We start from the raw sequence: 19,893 nt of genomic DNA on the forward strand, positions 1-19,893 counted from the left end.
TCACATCTCTCTTACTCCAAACATGCATTCAATTTTGTGATTGGCAGGGTTTGCGATTGCAAAAATGCCTCCTACGTGAGGCCTTTACACATGTTTTGCAAGTGAGATACGCTCGATGGACCTTGGGATAGACTACCTTAAATCATTCCTTATGTTAGTCTGTCTTCTTTATGCAGCCACACAAAAGAAGGCAACAGAATGATAGGCAACAACAACATCAAAATATAAAGAAGAGTAAAATAAGTAAAAGCAATATAACAATGGAAACCGTGCAGTGAGTACTCTAGCTTCTCATTACGCATGCCAACTCAAGCATTCTACAGTGTTACTTCTATTTGGTAATATAGCTGAGCACATGCTACAGTGATTTACATAATAACCTGCAAGTAATACTTCAGACACTTTGCTGGTGCCTTTCAGAGTTTCACCCTTTCATGGATCATAAAATGACGTCAGTGGGGTAATATAAGCTATATTGCGCAAAGCTCATGACACAATTCCATATGTGGTGCAAGCTATATAACACCAGGGCACATGTCGGGGGTACATGGCTTCCACTTACTATTTTCACAGGGTGGACTCTGTCCTCCCGCCAAGAAGTTGGGCCCTACAGAAATATGCGGAACTTGTCCCGGGGTAATTTTCAGACATTGGGACATGTTCAGCAGCGCCCGTACATTGTCTGTTTCATTATGAACAGCAACGTGCAGGGAGTGAGGGTGCTTTTTTACACCTCCAGCTGGGCCGAAGTTAAAGGGCCATCAGGCCTCCTTTTGTCTGAATATCCTGACTGGAGGCAGCCTGGAACCTCACACTTAAAAGTAAATTCCACGGAGGGGAAAGAAAGGCACACAGCTTGTTATCTCTTCTCAGGTACTTAAGAGAGGCAGATTTTGCCTTTGTTCATTCCCTGTATATAACAGATGCATGCACTGTAAGAATGTCAGGTGTGTTGGTATGTCTCAGTATTTACACAAACAATTTCAATAGCACTGTTTCATTTATTTTATAGCGCTACAAAACAATGCAGGGTGTCAGAGCTCTTTACTTAACATACACATAATACATTGACAATAAATCATGTGCATGTGTAAATCAATGTACAAGCTGAGTTACATGAGACAGCGTTACAAGGTGTAAGAGTCACATGTCCTTCATAGCTCACTGTGCTATATTACAAGGATAACAATGTATGAACTGCAGGTAACAAAAGGATCTCTGTGTTAAAAGTAATAACCCAATTTACTATCTACATAAAATAAAAACCAGTCTCCTGCTAGAAAATATGTGTTTGGAGGGAAACATCCTTTACAACGCAACTTTTACCACGTAGTGCCTTTACGACGCAACTTTTACAACCCAAACCATTACAACGCATTGCGCTGGGGGGCGCTCTAGGATAGGGAATAGGTTTAATTTACTATCCAACACCTTCCTTACTATCTACGGGGACTGGAGTTGGAATAGTAAATTAAACTATTCACTATCCAGCGCCCCAAAGCACTATGCGTTGAAAAAAACATGTGTTGTAAAAACCGCGTTGTAAAGGCATGCATGGTAAAAGCATGCGTTGTAACGTCATACATCCGTGTTTGGATCTTGGAGATTGCGAGGGTAAGGTTGCAGTGGAAGGAGCCTCTTCCAGAATAGCATTAGATTGCTCTTTGCATATCTCCTGCTCCTCAGATATTCTACTTTACCTCCGCGGCAGATGTCATCTCTGTTGTTAAGAGTTTCCTTTAATATTAGGCAAAATTCTCAGTCTTCATGGTGCTTGAGTGGCAGACAGATGGCAATACAAATGTAATTTGCAGTTTTTCTACCGTAGACATGGCATGGCACTTCACAAATATTGAAGGAATTATGAAGTTACTGTCATGGAATAAGTAGTCAAAAGGGGTACAAAAATAATGCGTTGAAATGTTCGAACACAGGATACATTTAGGATACAAGCAAAAAGCGTGTCAAAATGGGGTGGCAAAAACCCTACAGCATTTTAGGAAGCCTTCTCACACAAGGCGCAACAAAGAACTGAGGTTGTGCAACAATAACCAATACAGGAGATAAATGCACTTGAAAGCTGCTGATCGTTCATTAAAAAGATAGTCTATGTTTTCAGCTTGAAATGATCACTGCATATCTGGCTTCAATTTATTTCACTTTCTTCATGTTTTTTTTCCCCCGCAATGAAGGTTTTTTCTTTTTTTTTTGTGTGGCTGATTGTGTAACACATTACAGTTTTTATTTCATGAAATATCTGGTGCACTGTGTTTCTGTACAAACAGCTCTCCCATCAGCTACCTCACACTGTACTCTCTTGCCAGTGTGCACTAAACCACAAAGGCCTGCACAGGGTTGTGAATGATTCATTGCATTTTATCTAAATATTTTAAAACTGTAGAGCACCATCAATACACTTCTTGTACCTCAAATGTGTTCTGGAATGCCAGTTTATGACCTTGTTTAGAAAATAAAAAATGTGTTGCCCGAATGTCAGAGGTGGAAGCATACACATCAGCCAATCAAAAGGACAATGTATAAGTTATGCTCCAAAGGAGGAACAAACACAAGAAGAGGAAGGAAACTACTGAATAAGCAAATAATAATATCTACTACCTTCCCCTGCTCTCTTTCCAGCAAACACATGATTCAAGGCTACCATTCTCAATATCAAGAGTGTTTATCACCTTTCTCCCTAATTGGGCTGTGCTCTCTATATAGGGCTTCATAACTTATAAACATATCACGTAATATACTGTACAAATAGCAAAACCACAAATACAAATCACATCTACATTACGTTATGATAGCATATATAAAATATTCTCTTCGGTCCTTTACTTGTGGTTCCACCTATTCATAAGGCAACTTTAGGGCCAACGTTAAGAAAGTGGGATTAGCAATATCATACAGTTCATACATTTATCTCCTACTGACAAATTTTAAACTGTACATTTTTGTAGGTGTACAAATCTGAGTCTAAAGGTCATAGACTGAGGGGCAACTTTTTGGTTATCTTTTTTGCTGTTAAGGTATCGTCATAAATTTTTACAATAATCTACATATGTCCCTTTGGCTTAACAGAAGTAAAGAATTAAAAAATACTGTGGAGACATTGCACATACAGTCCGTCGTATAGATATTATTCTAGGTGTAGATATTATTCTAGCAGCAACTGATTCCTAGCCAATCACATTAGGATGTATTAAAATGGTGAAAAGTAAGAGCAATCTTCGTTGCATTTTTACAAACAATGGTAAAAACATTTTTGTTAACTTCTAGGAGGGCCAAATATGTATTCACTACTAAATGAAGTTCTGGTGCACTTTCTGAAACAGATTACAAATAAACCCACCCGTTATTGTACCATTTATCTCCGCAAACATTACAAATCACAAACGTCATTAGGTCATCATCTGGTTTTCCATTCTGCACCTAACCAGGGAGAAAGAGTGTTCCTCCAGGGATCACTGTTGCCGTGCAATTGAAGTTCTCACATCGCTGACATTTAATTTTATTTGTGGTGGTTACCTCCACACCATGGGGAAGCTGGTGTTCCAGGACTGACAATTCTGTATATGGAGCCCTGAGTCTCCTTAACTCATCACTAGCCATTTCCAGGGCAGTCATTTTAACAAACTCTTTTGGGCTAAGAGCTCCTGAGAACAAGTGTTGCCTCAAGTGGGGGGTTTTGGGGTTCTTCAGGTTTGAGACTTTGCTCCTGATGCAAATTTTATAGTTTTTGTTATTGTTGGCATGTGCAGAGAAGACGTCCTCTTCGATTTTCTTTGCTAAGTCCCAAATCACCTCTTCTTCATTCGCTTGCGATGTAATGAAATCTGCCAAAGCTCGGTAAAGCAACTCTGTGCATTTGGTCCTCAGAGTGAGGTTCCGTGACAATTGTAAGTGGTGTTTTCGACTCGCACGAATATGGTCGAGTCTGGTATCTACGAACCGCAAATGACGAGTTTAGTAAGTGTGCGCAGTTTCGCTGTGCTAACTTAAACCGTTCGTTTGTTATGTGGGTTTTTCATCTGTACCCACGGGTTCCATCTTAGATACGGCATCCATTTTGTCTCTTGCCCTCAAGTAGCCAGCGAACGGACGCTGTCCGCTTCGCGACCCTGGGACTCCCAAGATATTTGCGGAAGACACATGTTCTTTGTAAGTGTCTTTATGACGAGGGGGATGATACTGTAAGGCAGATGGCCCCGCTCGAGGCTCATCTTGCCGTGCCGGTTTATTGTTTCAGCCGTGCATCTCATTAGGCACGTCCCTTTGATGCCTGTATCTCGTGTTTCCCGATACCTCCCCTTTTACACCCTTTCCGATCTCCCCACTGTCTCCGTCTTCCTCTGCACCTGTCCTTGTTCCTATTTCGATCTGTTTTACTGCCGATTGGAATGCACTAATGTTGGGAAGATGGGTTTTTACAGTTGGGAACCGCCAAATGTTTCCGCACTTATGTTCCGGACCTTGTGTGTATCAAAGTGACCAAAGCGACCCCTCTGGGGGATAATTATGGGAACCGGGTTGTAAACCTTTGTGTATCATGTTGTCCTATGGGTAAATTCTGTATAAAAGGAGCGATCCACAGAACCAATTTGAAGCAGTCTCCCCAAGTTGCACGTGTTGTACTTGTCGTGACTTCTGTGTTCCCTGCAGTAAATAAACCTTGAATCTTTGACGCCGAAGGAAGTGTCCCGTGTCTCTGTCATTCGTACGCCGGAGCAGGTTACCCACGAAGGTTTCAGGTGTTGTGCCCTGGCACCGCTGGGTCTTAAAGAACCCAGTCCTTCAGTTGGCGCCCAACGTGGGGCTGCATCAGTGGTACCGGTCCAAGCCCGACGATCGTGAGGAACTTCGTGTGAAATCTCCGAGGGAAGGTGCACTCCGCTTCATCGATCCTGTTGTTGAAACAAGTGGCCCGAAGACTTTTCCCGCGAAGATTCCCGCCTCCTGACGGCTGCGACGGACTGCTGCCCTGACTGTAGACCTGTTTTGGCGCCTGGCGTAGACCTTGGTATAGCGAGACGATTGACGGGCCTTCCTGGTGACGCCATCGATCTTTGAGTTAAGTATTTGTGGGTCGCTCCCAGAGTCCTTGGTTGTTGGCACTTTAGCGAGTGTTTTTGTTGTTGACGCTGTGTGAGTGTTTTTGTCGGTGACACTTTGCTAGCGTACTTTGTTGTGTTATTTGACGACTGCAGCCGCCAAAAACCGAGGGTTTTTGTTCTTTGCTGGGACTTGGTAAATCCCGTAACCCTTGAAGTTTGTGAAACTCGGCTAGTGTGCAAGATGCCTGGTCGCAGTACTTTGTTCAGTTGTTTCAGACCTTGTGGTATGGATTCCCGACTGGAGGACTCGTGTCCGATACCTCCGGTTGGAACTCCGACTTATGAACTGTACAGTAAACATGGGCTAGGCCCGATTACCTTTAACGATTATTGGATTCGTTATACAAAGAAGGACGGTGTCCTTAGTTGGCCACCTCATGGTAGCTTTGAGACCCCGATCCTAGATAACTTAGAGGCTAAATTGTTCGAGAAAAAGTCAAGGCCGGCCATGTTTGATGCCTTTCGGTTGTGGCGTAAAGAAGCCCGACAGAAAGAAATCAGACAGACTAAACGAAATCAGAGAGATAATGTTGCTACTATTGTAAAGAAAGCAGAGCAATTTCAGCATGATAAGGAGGTTAAGGAAAAGGAAGTGTTTGATAGATTACAGCGTATGACTATAGATAAATGCTATCCTACTTTGCCTACGGAGTCGGAAAAGAAGGAAGAGGCAGTTGAGGATCCTTTAATGTCCTATCTTATGAAATCGCCACCTCCGTATGTACAGGGTACCACAGCTCCTGTGATTCCCCCTGTACCTGTTCCTGCACCTATTCTTCCTTTGCCTGTTCCTCAACCTGCACCCGCTCTTCCGACTGTTCCTGCTCCTTTGGCTGTTGCTATTCCTACTGCTCCTCCGCTTCCACATACTCCTGCTCCTGCTACTGCTCCTGCTCTGTTAACTCCTGCTGTTGCTTCTGTTTCTACTCCTTCATTTGTTAGTCCTGTGTCCTATACTTCTCCCTCTACTCGTAGTCGTAATTCTCCTCTTGCGGCTAGCTTCTTTCATTCGCTCGGACCTGTTCTTGGGTCCGCTGGTTCCGATGGTCCTCAGAGACGTAGTCAGCTTCCTGGTAACAGGGAACGCGCTTCGCTATATAATATGGCGATGGGTTGGATGACGCATCCCCTTAGAAATCCACCACGTGTCGTACTCGATACGTTTTGTCAATTCAATATACCAACCCAAAGATTCGTGTTCGAAGAAATGTGTAAGGTTCTTCGTGATCAGATATCGGCCGACGCACCTGACGAGGTGCTGACCGCTTTGTCTGATTTGCAGCTTCAGTTCTCGACTGGACTGATAGTGGATACCAATGTTCGACGTGCTGTTGAACGATTGTTATCTTTCCGTCCCACTCCTATACCTCAAGCCTTGTTTGTTGAGGATGTTGAAAGACAGCCAGATGAGTCTGGTCAATTTCCTATGCGCGAAGTTCCACCAGTATGGATGCCAGCTGATCCTAATGCTCAACCTCCGATATTGGCACATTTCCAGAGAGTGTGGATACATCTCCCATGGAAACGCTCAGAAGTGTTACAGGTGAAGCAATCTTTGCCTGATCCTCGCAAAAATCCTGCAGGGTACTATAAAGAATTATCGCAGCTCGTAGACGCTACGATAATGAATCTTGCCGATATCGACATGTTGTTCGGCAATGTTGTGCCTCAACCGGTATGGGCTAAGATTCGTCAGGAAAACCATCCGAATGAATTAGGTGGTGCTTGGGCTGCCATTGTTGCGGCCGATACGCGACAAGTTGGTGGGGCTAAGCCTGAACAGCTGATTGCTGATCTTCCTCAAAGAATAATAACGTTAATGAAAACTCTTATGCCAGCTATGAGGGTAAATTGGGACAAATTGTCAGCTTGTAAACAGAAAAAGGACGAGAGTGTCTCCGACTTCTTTACGAGGTTTGAGGAGGCATTCATTGATCATAGTGGTCAGGATATGAGCACTGAGGGTGGTCAAAGGTTGTTCGTGGATAAATTTGTTTCGAACTTATTGCCCGATTTGAGCAATAAATTAAAGAATTCAGAAAGTGCATGGGCCGTTTCTACTTCAGCTCAGATATTGGCCACGGCACAATATTATGAGAATAGAGAGAAAGAAGAGAACGACCGTGCTGATAAAAAGACGAAAGAGCTTAAAACTAAAGTGTTGCTTCAGCAAGCGTATCCTCCACGTTCGAATCAGAATACTTCGCAACAAAATAGATCACAGCCGCAATCGAACAGATCACAATCTCGTAATGACTCCTCTTCCCAGAGATCTTCGTTAGGGTACAACCAATGTGCTTATTGTACACAGGAGGGACATATCAAATTCAATTGTCCTGTTCTAAACAAACGTAATAGTGGTAACTCATCTAGAGGAGGTCGTGGTGGTTCGCAGCAGGCACCACGTGGTAGAGGTCATGGTGCTCAGAATGACCGTTCAGATAACTCATCAAATTCCGATAATTGTTTTGATCAACGTGGATCATCGCAAGGACGATCTGCGCAGTACAATGTGGACGATTATTACGTCGATCAGGGAACTGACGACAGTAATTACTAGGACAGCCATAGACAAGGAGAGGGAGTGGTATCAGTTCCGGTTGATCAGAGAGGGCCTTACGTCGCAGTTGCTACATCGGGCGTCGTTGAGCCTTTTCTGTTGGACACTGGTGCAGCGAAAAGTTCCATTAAGCATTCGAAACTCCCTGGCGCACCTTTGTCTGGCTTAACAAATGTTTCCGTTGGATTTTCTGGCGCCCCTGTTAGCAATCCAGTTTCGCGCCCTTTGCCCCTTACAATTGGGCCTCGTGAACTAGAAGCTCCGTTGATTTTGACTACTGGTTGTGGTGAAAATCTTTTGGGCCTGGATTTGCTTAAACGTTTGTATGCAACTCTGTATTGTTCTCCTGCGGGTGTAAAGCTTACGTTGGGAGAGAGGGTTGTCTCTCCTATGTACTTGTCTCTCGATAAGCTTCCACCGGAATTGAGTTCTCTTCCTGCGTCTTTGTGGGCAACAGGTCCCAATGATGTGGGCCTGCTTGATATCTCACCCTATGTTGTTCAGTTGAAATCCAATGTGCGATTGCCACGTATTCCCCAGTATCGTATCTCTCTTGATGGTGAACGAGCGCTGTTAGCGATCATCTATGATTTGATCGAGAAAGACGTTATTGAGGAAATACGGGGAAACGTGTGCAACAGCCCTGTACTGCCCATTCTAAAACGTACTGATCCTTCGAAACCACCTGTTTATCGTTTTGTTATCGATTTACGGGAGGTGAATAAAATTGTGATTCCTCAGTTCCCTGTTGTGCCTGACATCACGGCATTACTGACTCTGATTCCAGCTTCCGCATCGTGGTTTTCGGTGATTGACTTGAAGAATGCGTTCTTCAGCATCCCGATTGCAGAAGAGAGCAGAGACCTTTTCGGTTTCTCTCTTGGTGGACGCAGCTTCCGGTTTAAACGCGCTCCTCAGGGCTACTGTGAAAGTCCATCGATTTACAGTCAAGCCTTGAAGGGTCAACTGGATGCGTTTAGGTTGCCGGCTGGTGCGGCCTTAATCCAATACGTCGATGACCTATTGGTGGCTGCAGATACTCAGGACATTTGCAAGATTGCTACGGTATCGTTGCTGCAACATCTCTGCGAGTTAAATCACAAGGTGCCACCTTCTAAACTCCAATATTGTTGTCAAGAAGTAACCTATCTAGGTCACTTATTGTCAAAGGAGGGAAGGCGGTTGACCCCAGAGAGAATTGCAGCAATTGCGCGAATGGCTGTGCCAACAACCCAAAGAGATGTGCGTGCCTTTTTAGGTATTACGTCGTATTGCAGGCAATGGATTCCAAATTTTTCATTGCTAGCAAAACCATTATTGGCTCTTACGTGCAAGGATGTTTCGACTCCTTTACCATGGACAGAAGAATGTCAGAAAAGTTTTTCTGAATTACGTGATTCATTGTGTTCGGCTCCTGTGTTAGGTACTCCTGACTATAGCAAGCCGTTTACATTATATGTTCACGAGAGGGAAGGTTGTGCTTTGAGTGTCTTAACGCAACCTTTTGGTGGTAAGCAACGTCCATGTGCATATTTTTCCTCGACCTTGGACCCGGTAGCTAGAGCATTGCCGAGTTGTTTACGAGCAACGGCGGCAGCCGCGGTCTCCATCCGACAATCAGCAGGATTGGTCATGGATAATATGCTTACGGTGATGGTTCCGCACGCAGTCGACACACTTTTGAATCGTACGAAAACTCAGCACTTGACGAGTGCGAGGTTGTCTGGGTACGAGTTGACGCTGTTGGCAAGCCACATTCAAATAAAACGTTGTAATGTTCTGAACCCGGCAACTTTGTTACCAATTAGCTCAGAGTCAGATGAAATAACAGAACACGATTGTTATTTGAGGACGGAGGAGGAAACAAAAGGTCGAGTGGACCTTAAAAACACCCCATTGGAAGACCCAGATGAAACGCTGTATGTGGATGGTTCATGTTTCAAGTTGCCGAATGGCGATGTGACTACTGCTTATGCTGTTGTAACGTTGAATACTGTTGTTGAGACTGCACGACTAAATCAGAATTCTGCCCAAGCCGCAGAGCTGATCGCTCTTACTAGAGCGTGTGTGTTAGCGAAAGGGAAACGTGTGAATGTGTTTACCGACAGCCAATATGCCTTTGGCGTCGCACATAGTTTTGGACGGTTGTGGAGAGAGAGAGGTTTTCTAACATCGCATGGTACGAAGATTCAGCATGGCCAGCTTGTGAATGATCTTTTGGATGCACTTACGTTGCCTAAGCAAGTGGCGATTGTCAAATGTAGTGCGCATCGTAAGGTGACGGATGATGTTGGTCGTGGTAATGCTTTTGCGGATGAGACTGCTAAGGAGACTGCCCGGAACCTTAGCACTCGAATGTATGTGACAAGTTCGGTTAGGTGGCCTACAGAATCGAGTATGTGTGAGGACACTATCGAGAGTGTGAAAGCAATTCAGAATGAGGCCACCGAGACTGAAAAGACGAAGTGGAAAGAAAGTACGGGAAAGTTGGATGCGAATGGTTGTTGGATTGATTTATCGGGTCAGAAAAGATGGATGTTGCCTGATGCGTATGTGCTGGCTGTTGTGACTATGGCGCATGGGTTAGCACATATTAGCGCGAAAGGTATTTGTAAGTTGCTGTCCCCTGTGTGGAAGAATGATGGTATTACGAAATGTGCTGAACGATTGGTTAAGAATTGTATGGTGTGTATGTTGTACAATCCTGGTAAGGGAACCCCAACTCCTCCTGGTAGTTTTGCTCCCCCTTCATGTCCCTTTGAGGTGATTCAATTGGACTTCATCCATATGGAGCGATGCAATAACCTGAAATACGTTTTAGTTGTGGTTTGCGCATTCTCCCGATGGATCGAGGCCTATCCTCTCAAAGACAATACTGCTTTGTCTACTGCGAAAATCCTACTGAAGGAATATTTTCCTCGGTTTGGAATGCCTAGAGTCGTGTGGTCAGATAACGGAAGTGAGTTCGTGGGGAGTGTGATGAAGAGTGTGTGTAAGGGCCTTGGAATTAATCAGAAATTCCATAGTGCCAATCATCCCCAGTCAGCTGGTTTGGTTGAAGGGTACAATGGCACCCTTAAACTAAAACTAGCAAAGATTCAGGCTACGACTGGTCTCTCGTGGCCTGACGCTTTACCCTTAGCATTACTGTCAACAAGGGCAACTGTACACTCCCGAGTAGGGCTCAGTCCCTATGAAATAGTGTTCGGTCGTCCTGCCAATGTTTGGGGGGTCCCTAGACCGGGTGCTTTTTGTGATCTTGAGTATCCAATGTTGATCGATTATCTTCATGACTTGACTGCTAAACTGAGGTTAATTCACCAACAGGTTCACGAAGCATTGCCGACGCAGACGGAGGGTCCAGGCCACCAGCTCCAGCCCGGAGATTGGGTGGTAACGCGGAACTTTTCGCGCAAGAACAATTTGGATTCCAGGTTCACTGGACCCTACCAGGTCCTCCTTGCCACGAGAACTGCAGTTCGTCTTGAGGGACGGAAGAATTGGGTGCACGCCACCCATACCAAAAAAGTCCCTATCCCGTTGCCAGCAGACTCGTGGGTGAGGAAAGGCATTGCATCAACTGAAACCGAAGGATTGCTGGCGTTTGTACCTTTCAGCGACGCACAACCTGTCGGAGAATCCTCAGTGCAGCAAAAAGACACTGTTGAACATTTGTCAGCAAAAGACTCAAGACCAGAACATTCAGCTGATCAACAGGACGCTGTCCCTTCAACGGATCCTTTGTTTGACGAACAGACACGTCCTGGGAAAACCCGATACTTTTTGCGATCTAGCACCAGAGACTAATAAAAGATCCTGTTCTGTCCCTTGATAATTGTATTATCCCGTTTTCCACGATCAGTTTGAACACTCATATCACTGTAATTATTTTGTACATATTCATTGAGCTTCGTTCTTTACACTTTTTGCTTCCACAGCTGAGAAACATTGTTTTCGCATATATATATATATATTTGTGAAATAAAGACCGTAGGGCCGCGCGCGTACTTCCTTCTGGTTAGTAGGTCTTGACACTAGGTTAAAGACCGTCGGTTCCTGGGAACTCCTAGGGATTGACTATTGCTACACAGAACGAAGTGCGTCAAGAAACGTTGCGGACGGTCGTAGGGGATGGCATTTTCGAAGCTGACGGACTTGGAAGGAGCTCAAGCGCATAGATTCAAGCTGCAGCGACTCAGTCGTACCAAATGTTTTATATTCCAAATATTCGTATTGTTTTTGACTGTTTCTGCATTATTGGCGGGTGGGGTGTATTACACGATGTTTTACTTCTTACCTTCTGCCATACCTACTCCTACCCCTGACCCTAAGCTCACCTCCACTGTTTCTCCTCATTCTTTTCATATCTTACCTGAACACGAACAGGCTAGACGTGCAGAATTCCGCAACAATTCCTTTATTCAGCTCCTCCACCAGCATCAGCTAGTGGTTAACACTACTAATTGTTGGGTGTGTGGGTTGATGCCACATACTACGGATAAGGGAATTCCATATCTGGTGTTACTGTATAGTTCCCAAGGGTCTGCTCGAGCATTTCAAACAATGTTTCGAAGCGCACTGGGTTTCCACCCCATTCGAGAACCACGTTCCCCCTACTCTGGTCCTACCTCGTACCAAAAACCTTTGTTTATAGCAATAGAGGATTTAGATAGCGATATCTATGATCCCTCGCTTATTCCTGAAGAAGAGGTACAAGCCTATAGGGTCCTAAGTAGAGGCGAATATAGTGTGTTCACTAGTGAAAAACAGCTTAAAAGCTCGCCTCCGATATGGGTCGTACCCCACATTGGTAATTTTTGTCTTATAGGTCGTGGCCGAAGATCGAAAGCCCGACTTGGAGAGAGTGCTTGCACTGAAAATTACATTCTGCCGATGGTCTCGTCCCCTGTGTTCCTGGCTGCCAAGGGTACCTACTTTATCTGTCATGATCGTGCATATGCATGATTGCCCTCTGACTTCATGGGCTCATGTTTTATCGCAAACTTGTTGCCTCCGACGTTTACTGTAGATGCAGATTATCACAAGACTAGAGTTGTGAGAGGCGTAATTAGCGAAGAGGATACTGCCGGTCAAGAGGCAGGAGACTTTTTCAAGGGTTTCCTCCCGTTTTGGGGACCTATGGTTAATAGTAGGAACCTGAGACAGTTGACTCGAGTGGTAGAATCAACAGCTAATATTACTGCCAGTGCCCTTGGTAATATCACCACTGAACTTCAGGCGGATAGACTTATGACGTTACAAAACCGTATGGTTTTAGACGTGATCTTAGCAGATCGAGGTGGGGTATGTAAGGTGATCCATTCGAGCTGCTGTATTTTCATTCCTGATAACGCTCCGACTGTCTATCAAGCCATTTCGAAGTTGCATAAGATCTCCGAATCCATACACGTGGATGTAGGGGATTGGACGCTACTTGGATGGTTTTGGGGCCTGATGTCGACTTGGGGTTGGAAGATTCTGATGATCATCGGAGTCGTTGTGGCGTTCCTGTTCACGTGTTGCCTTTGTGTGCAGTGCGGTCCTGCCTTATGTGGCCTCTGTGCTACAACGTGTATGAGACAGCCACCTGTTACCAAGGGGACTCGGTTGGACAGAGCTATGCTACAGCAACATCTCGATGGTCTGATGAATATCGAATATGATTCCGACTAGTGCTTGCCTACATGAGGGCAAAAGGAGCGTCTGAGGTTCCGTGACAATTGTAAGTGGTGTTTTCGACTCGCACGAATATGGTCGAGTCTGGTATCTACGAACCGCAAATGACGAGTTTAGTAAGTGTGCGCAGTTTCGCTGTGCTAACTTAAACCGTTCGTTTGTTATGTGGGTTTTTCATCTGTACCCACGGGTTCCATCTTAGATACGGCATCCATTTTGTCTCTTGCCCTCAAGTAGCCAGCGAACGGACGCTGTCCGCTTCGCGACCCTGGGACTCCCAAGATATTTGCGGAAGACACATGTTCTTTGTAAGTGTCTTTATGACGAGGGGGATGATACTGTAAGGCAGATGGCCCCGCTCGAGGCTCATCTTGCCGTGCCGGTTTATTGTCTCAGCCGTGCATCTCATTAGGCACGTCCCTTTGATGCCTGTATCTCGTGTTTCCCGATACCTCCCCTTTTACACCCTTTCCGATCTCCCCACTGTCTCCGTCTTCCTCTGCACCTGTCCTTGTTCCTATTTCGATCTGTTTTACTGCCGATTGGAATGCACTAATGTTGGGAAGATGGGTTTTTACAGTTGGGAACCGCCAAATGTTTCCGCACTTATGTTCCGGACCTTGTGTGTATCAAAGTGACCAAAGCGACCCCTCTGGGGGATAATTATGGGAACCGGGTTGTAAACCTTTGTGTATCATGTTGTCCTATGGGTAAATTCTGTATAAAAGGAGCGATCCACAGAACCAATTTGAAGCAGTCTCCCCAAGTTGCACGTGTTGTACTTGTCGTGACTTCTGTGTTCCCTGCAGTAAATAAACCTTGAATCTTTGACGCCGAAGGAAGTGTCCCGTGTCTCTGTCATTCGTACGCCGGAGCAGGTTACCCACGAAGGTTTCAGGTGTTGTGCCCTGGCACCGCTGGGTCTTAAAGAACCCAGTCCTTCAAGAGCGGCCATATTGTGTTCCTTTTCCTGGTGTGTTACAACATTTTTCACCAGTTCCAAATAGGATAGGATAGGATAGGATAGGATGTGGATTTATAGAGCGCGAATTGCTGCCCAGAGGCGTCCAAGCGCTAGGAATACCGAAGTACAACCATGAGGAACACAGGGGGAAGGGTGAGGAATTTTAGACTGGGTGGAATAGGAAGGTTTTTAATTGCTTACGGAAGGCCGTAAGGTTGGGGTTGGATCTTAAGTACAATGGAAGGGCATTCCAGGCCCTAGCAGCATTGTACGAGAACGACCTACCTCCAGATCTGGATCTTCTTACTCTCGGGGTAACTGCTAGAAAGGTCTGGTTAGATCTTAGGTTCCTGTTGGGCCTGTAATGATGGATTAGGTCCTGTGTGATCCTGGGCCCAGAGTTCCAGAAGGACTGATGGGCTATGCACATGGCTTTGAATGTAACACTTTGGCGCACCGGTAGCCAGTGGAGAGTGACAAGCCCAGACCTTACTGACTGTCTGCGGAGGAGGTCGAGTAACATGCGTGCAGCGCAGTTCTGCACAGTCTGTAGCCTTCTCAAGGTGGATTCCGGGGCGCCGAGGTAAAGAACATTATTAAAATCGAGGCGGGATTGGATCAAGCCTTGTACCGCTGTCTGCCTGGCTTCCATGGGGAGGAGAGGAAAGATTTTCCTAAGCATCTTCATGATGCCAAAGCAGGTAGCCGAGAGTTTGGTAGCTTGTACGTTGAAGGAAAGAGATCTGTCCATCCATATTCCCAGACTTTTGATGCTGTTTTTGGAAGTTGGTGGGGGGCCCATGCTGGGTGGCCAGAGGGTGGCCGGAAAGCTAGGGACCGAGTTGCCGAGGACCATAAGCTCGGTTTTGTCTCCATTTAATTTTAAGGACGATTGGGACATCCAAGTCTTTACATCCTCCAGACACTCTCTAAGCCCGCTCTGTACAGGTAGATTGGTATCCTGTGTCAGGGAGACCACAAGCTGCGTGTCCTCCTCGTAAGAAATGATCTTAATCCCGAACGGGCGGACGACATCGGCCAGTGGTCTCATGTACAGGTTAAAAAGTGCAGGGCTTAGAGAGGAGCCTTGGGGGACGCCGCAATTCAGAGGTCTGCTGGTGGAGACCGAATCGCCGTCGAACACCCGGAAGGATCTGTCTTCTAAGAATGACCGGAACCAGGACCACGCTTTACCCTTGATCCCGACCTGGGACATGCGGTGCAGCAGGGTGACATGGCTGACCGTATCGAAGGCCGCACTGAGATCAAGGAGGATCACTGCCACTGATCCTCCCTGATCTAAGATTTTCCTAGCCTCCTCGGTGACCATGAGGAGGGCGGTGTCGGTCCCATGTTTGGGTCTGAAGCCGGTTTGGGTGGGGTCCAGAAGATGGTGGTCTTCCAGGAAGTTGATTAGCTGGAGATTTATGTATTTCTCCAGGACCTTGCTCGCCCAGGGGAGCAGGGATATGGGGCGGTAGTTGCTTAGATCCGTGGGGTCCAGATTGGGCTTTTTCAGCAGGGCTTTCACCATAGCTTGCTTCCAAACTGTAGGGACTGTACCCGTGGAGATGGAGGTGTTTAAGACCTCCCTTAATATGGGTAAGGCGGTCTGTGAGGCCGCCATTATTATCTCTGGGGGGGGGGGGCTGGATCATTAGGGGATCCGGATTTGACTTTGCGTGCCAAAGGTTCAAGCGAGGCAAGTTCCAATGGAGGAAAATGAGACAGCGTGGGTACCTGTAGGCTGGGGAGTTGTTCGGTAGAGTATGGGGAGGAGATGGGAGGAGAGAGATTATTCAGGGGGAAGGCCGAGTAGATGGAGCTGATTTTCTGATGGAAAAATTCGGCAACTTTGTTGCAGTGGGAGGTGGATTTGTCCGTCGGTAGGCTGGGCGGGTGTTTAGTTAGTTCTTTTATGATTTTGAAAATTTCCTTAGGTTTGGATTTTGCGAGCACGATTTTCTCCGAGAAGTAGGCGGCCTGGGATTCTTTTATCAGACTTTTGTAGTTGCTAATAGCTTCTCGATAGAGTGTTTTATGTTCCGATGAATAGTCGGTTCGCCATCGTCTTTCGTATTTCCTACAAAGACGTTTTTTGTCTCTCAAAGTCTCCGAGTACCACGGGGCAGTTTTATGGAGGCGTTTAAGCGTGATTTCCTTTTTTGGAAGGACAATATCGAGAGATTGGGAGATCCAATTAACGTATGCCTGGTTAGCTGGACCGGGGTTGTTGGTGATCAGGGGTGGATTCTCCATAAGTGTGTTAGTCCAATTATCAACTGTTAGATGGGACCAAGCTCTCTTAAGTCTTGTAGTGGGGGTAGGTTCAGGGGGTTTAGAGATTGTCCAGTTGATTGGGATCAAGAAATGATCCGTCCAGGGGAGGGGGATGGGTGAACTGGTTAGGAGGTCGGTGCAGTTGCTAAAAACTGGGTCAAGCAAGTGGCCCTTTACATGTGTGGGCAAGGTGACCCGTTGTGAGAGCAGCAGAGCTGCTAGGTCGTCTGCTAAAGTCGAGGCAGTGAGGTCAGAGGTTGAGTCAAAGTGAAAGTTAAAATCACCCAGCAAGATGAAGTTGGATGATGAATTAATGCGTTCAGATACATTTGAGGGTAGGCTGATGTGGAACTGCCTTGGGGGGCCCGGAGGTCGGTAGATCAGGGTGCCTGAGAGGCACTTATTAGGTGACAGTTCGATGTTAAAAGTTAGGCTTTCATAGTCTAGAATGGTTTCAGCGACCACTCGGCAGTGGAACTGTTCCTTGTGGATTATGGCCATGCCTCCTCCTCTCCCTTTTGACCGGTCCTGGCGCAAGATTTGGAAGCCTGAAGGAAGTGCAGCTATTGCGGCTGGGTCGGCTTCCGGGGAGAGCCAGGTTTCTGTTAAGAACAGAATATCAGGTGAGTGTTCTTCTATTAGAAGCATTTTTTCGGCAGTATGTTTGGGGAGGGAGCGGCAGTTCAGTAAGAACATCCGGAAATCGTAAAGCGGTTTGGGGGTTGTGTTGGGTTTGAGGGGTTTATGGCACTCTGGGCAGAGCTGAGGCAGGTTATCAGCAGAGTATCTGCGACAGCGGTGGTTGCTCGTAGGAGCCCTCAGACTGTGAAGGAGGTCCACGCTGTAGAGTATGCGGTCTGTTGTTCGGGGCGCAGGGGTTCTGGCCCTGGGCCCGGACTCGGCACGAACGAGCGCAGACGAGCTTGCCTTATGCGCGCCTTCGGCGCGCATTCGTCGCACCCGCTGCGCTCGTCCGCTGCGCTTCCTGTGCATGCACATTTTTATTGGGAGGGTTTAGGGGGCGTGTCCCTCGCTTCCTCGTGGCCGATGGCGGCTGAGGAGGGCTCTCGCAGGCACTCCCTCTGAGCGCTAGCTCCGCTCTGGGGGATGCTTCAACAAAGACAACAAGTGAGTAAAGGTCTAAAACAATTTAAAATCAAGTTTGTAGGGTTGTGCAAAAGACGCAAATTAGCAGCGTTTCTTCTCCCGGCTGTGCCTCAGGAGGGGTGCAGTATTCAATGCGCTCGTGGGTCAGCGCGCTTACATACAGCGGGGAAAAGGGGGCGTGGCTTCGAGGGGGGCGTGTCCCTCGCTTCCTCGTGGCCGATGGCGGCTGAGGAGGGCTCTCGCAGGCACTCTCTCTGAGCGCTAGCTCCGCTTTGGGGGATGCTTCAACAAAGACAACAAGTGAGTAAAGGTCTAAAACAATTTTAAAATCAAGTTTGTAGGTTTGTGCAAAAGACGCAAATTAGCAGCGTTTCTTCTCCCGGCTGTGCCTCAGGAGGGGTGCAGTATTCAATGCGCTCGTGGGTCAGCGCGCTTACATACAGCGGGGAAAAGGGGGCGTGGCTTCGAGGGGGGCGTGTCCCTCGCTTCCTCGTGGCCGATGGCGGCTGAGGAGGGCTCTCGCAGGCACTCCCTTTGAGCGCTAGCTCCGCTCTGGGGGATGCTTCAACAAAGACAACAAGTGAGTAAAGGTTTAAAACAATTTTAAAATCAAGTTTGTAGGTTTGTGCAAAAGACGCAAATTAGCAGCGTTTCTTCTCCCGGCTGTCCCTCAGGAGGGGGGCAAATGACAACCAGGATTGTCCTCTTGACTAAGACTGAGGTCGATCTTCAGTACACTGTATTCTTCCTTTTGTACGCTTTCTAATGGCAATGGATATGATGAGCGCAAGACTTTCATAGAACTGTGCTCCAAAGAGGGCTACGTTGGCTCTTCTGCAAGCAGTATAACGTTTTCTTCATTACCCTTTTTCTTTCCTTGAGAAATGCCATTTTGCAAGTGCCTGGATCCATGGTAGATGCTTCTTTAAAGCGCTTTTTTACTTAGATAACAAGAACTTTGCTTTTTTTTTAAAATTACGTGATGGGCAGGTCTTTAGGACTCTGTACACAGTTGCAACCATGTCAGTCTCTTGCAAAAGTTCAACAGTCACATCAGCGATTTCCAGCTCAGCTAAATGGCATTTTATATCTTCATAATCCTTTTCAGTGAGCAGTTTCTGAATAAGATGGACTCTGGTTATGATCTCTTTCTTCACATTCATGCAGAGCTGTTAAGCTATCTGTGTTAACTGTCACTCACGAGACATGTAAATATCACTCGCATGCACAACGATAACACAGAAATCAAGTCACAAGTCTTGAAAGCTGTCTGACTGCGGATTTTCACGCAATAAAGTTAAAAGTAAAAGTTATGGTTTGTGCTGCAAGGTCGGTTAAGTATTTATCTTTTTAATTGGAAAAAACAACATTTTTAAAAAGAGAATCAGAAAATGTACCCTTCAGGCCATTTACAAATGTCAAATTGTTACGATCAGTGAGAAGAGCAGTAAGTGCAAGAGGAGTCCCAGAAAATGTTGTCACTGGCCCATTTTCATTCTGTATGTGATAATTAGGCCGACATACAGAATGGAAAGGGGCGACCACTCGGTCCCCCCGAACGTATGGCGGAGTGCCTCGATCCCCCCGGGAAGCCATTTTTGGGCGGGAGGCGCGTCTCGGCTGGTATGCCCGAAGCGGCGTAGCCGGGGCGCGCCTTTTTCCCGCCCTAGAGTGGGCTGGCCTAGACACCGACGTAGCCAGCCCCGCCCTAGGGGCAGGCAGGGGCGGGTTCTCGCCCGCCCTGAAGACGGATAAAAAGAGACGCGAGACCAGAAGACGTCCTCTTGTTCTTGTGCTCCGAAGCTGCACCTCCTCGCTACCCGTGAGCTCGGGACAGAACGAAGAGCCAATTTTGAGCGTTTTGATCTTTTTCTTTGTCTTCTAGATACTTCGTCGGAGAAATGCCAAAGAAAGTCGCAAAGAGAATGACGACCGACCAGATGGTGCGGGCCCTTTGCAAAGAGGTGTCCGACATAAAGAAACGGTTGGCGAAACGGGACGGGGAGGAGGGTTCGGGCCCTGCGCCGGCTGGAGGGAGACCTAAGAGGCCGAGAAGGGTTCCAGCCGGTGGAGACGTCCCGGTCCCCTCTGTACCGCTCGAGGCGCCGACCCCAGTACCAATGGAGGGGAATCCAATCCCCGTTGTCGTCACCCCGACATCCAAAGAAGACATGCCCCCCGAGCTGGCA

General features: G+C 46.8%; 1 pseudogene; it reads right to left on the bottom strand.

Moving 5' to 3' along the window:
- Positions 1-3,339: 3,339 nt before the first annotated feature.
- On the bottom strand, positions 3,340-18,867 carry LOC147728594 (transcription elongation factor A N-terminal and central domain-containing protein-like; annotated as a pseudogene).
- Between the last annotated feature and the right edge of the window lie 1,026 nt (positions 18,868-19,893).

Source organism: Lissotriton vulgaris, chromosome 3_1 (genome assembly GCF_964263255.1).
Source record: "Lissotriton vulgaris chromosome 3_1, aLisVul1.2, whole genome shotgun sequence".
NCBI lineage: Eukaryota > Metazoa > Chordata > Amphibia > Caudata > Salamandridae > Lissotriton > Lissotriton vulgaris.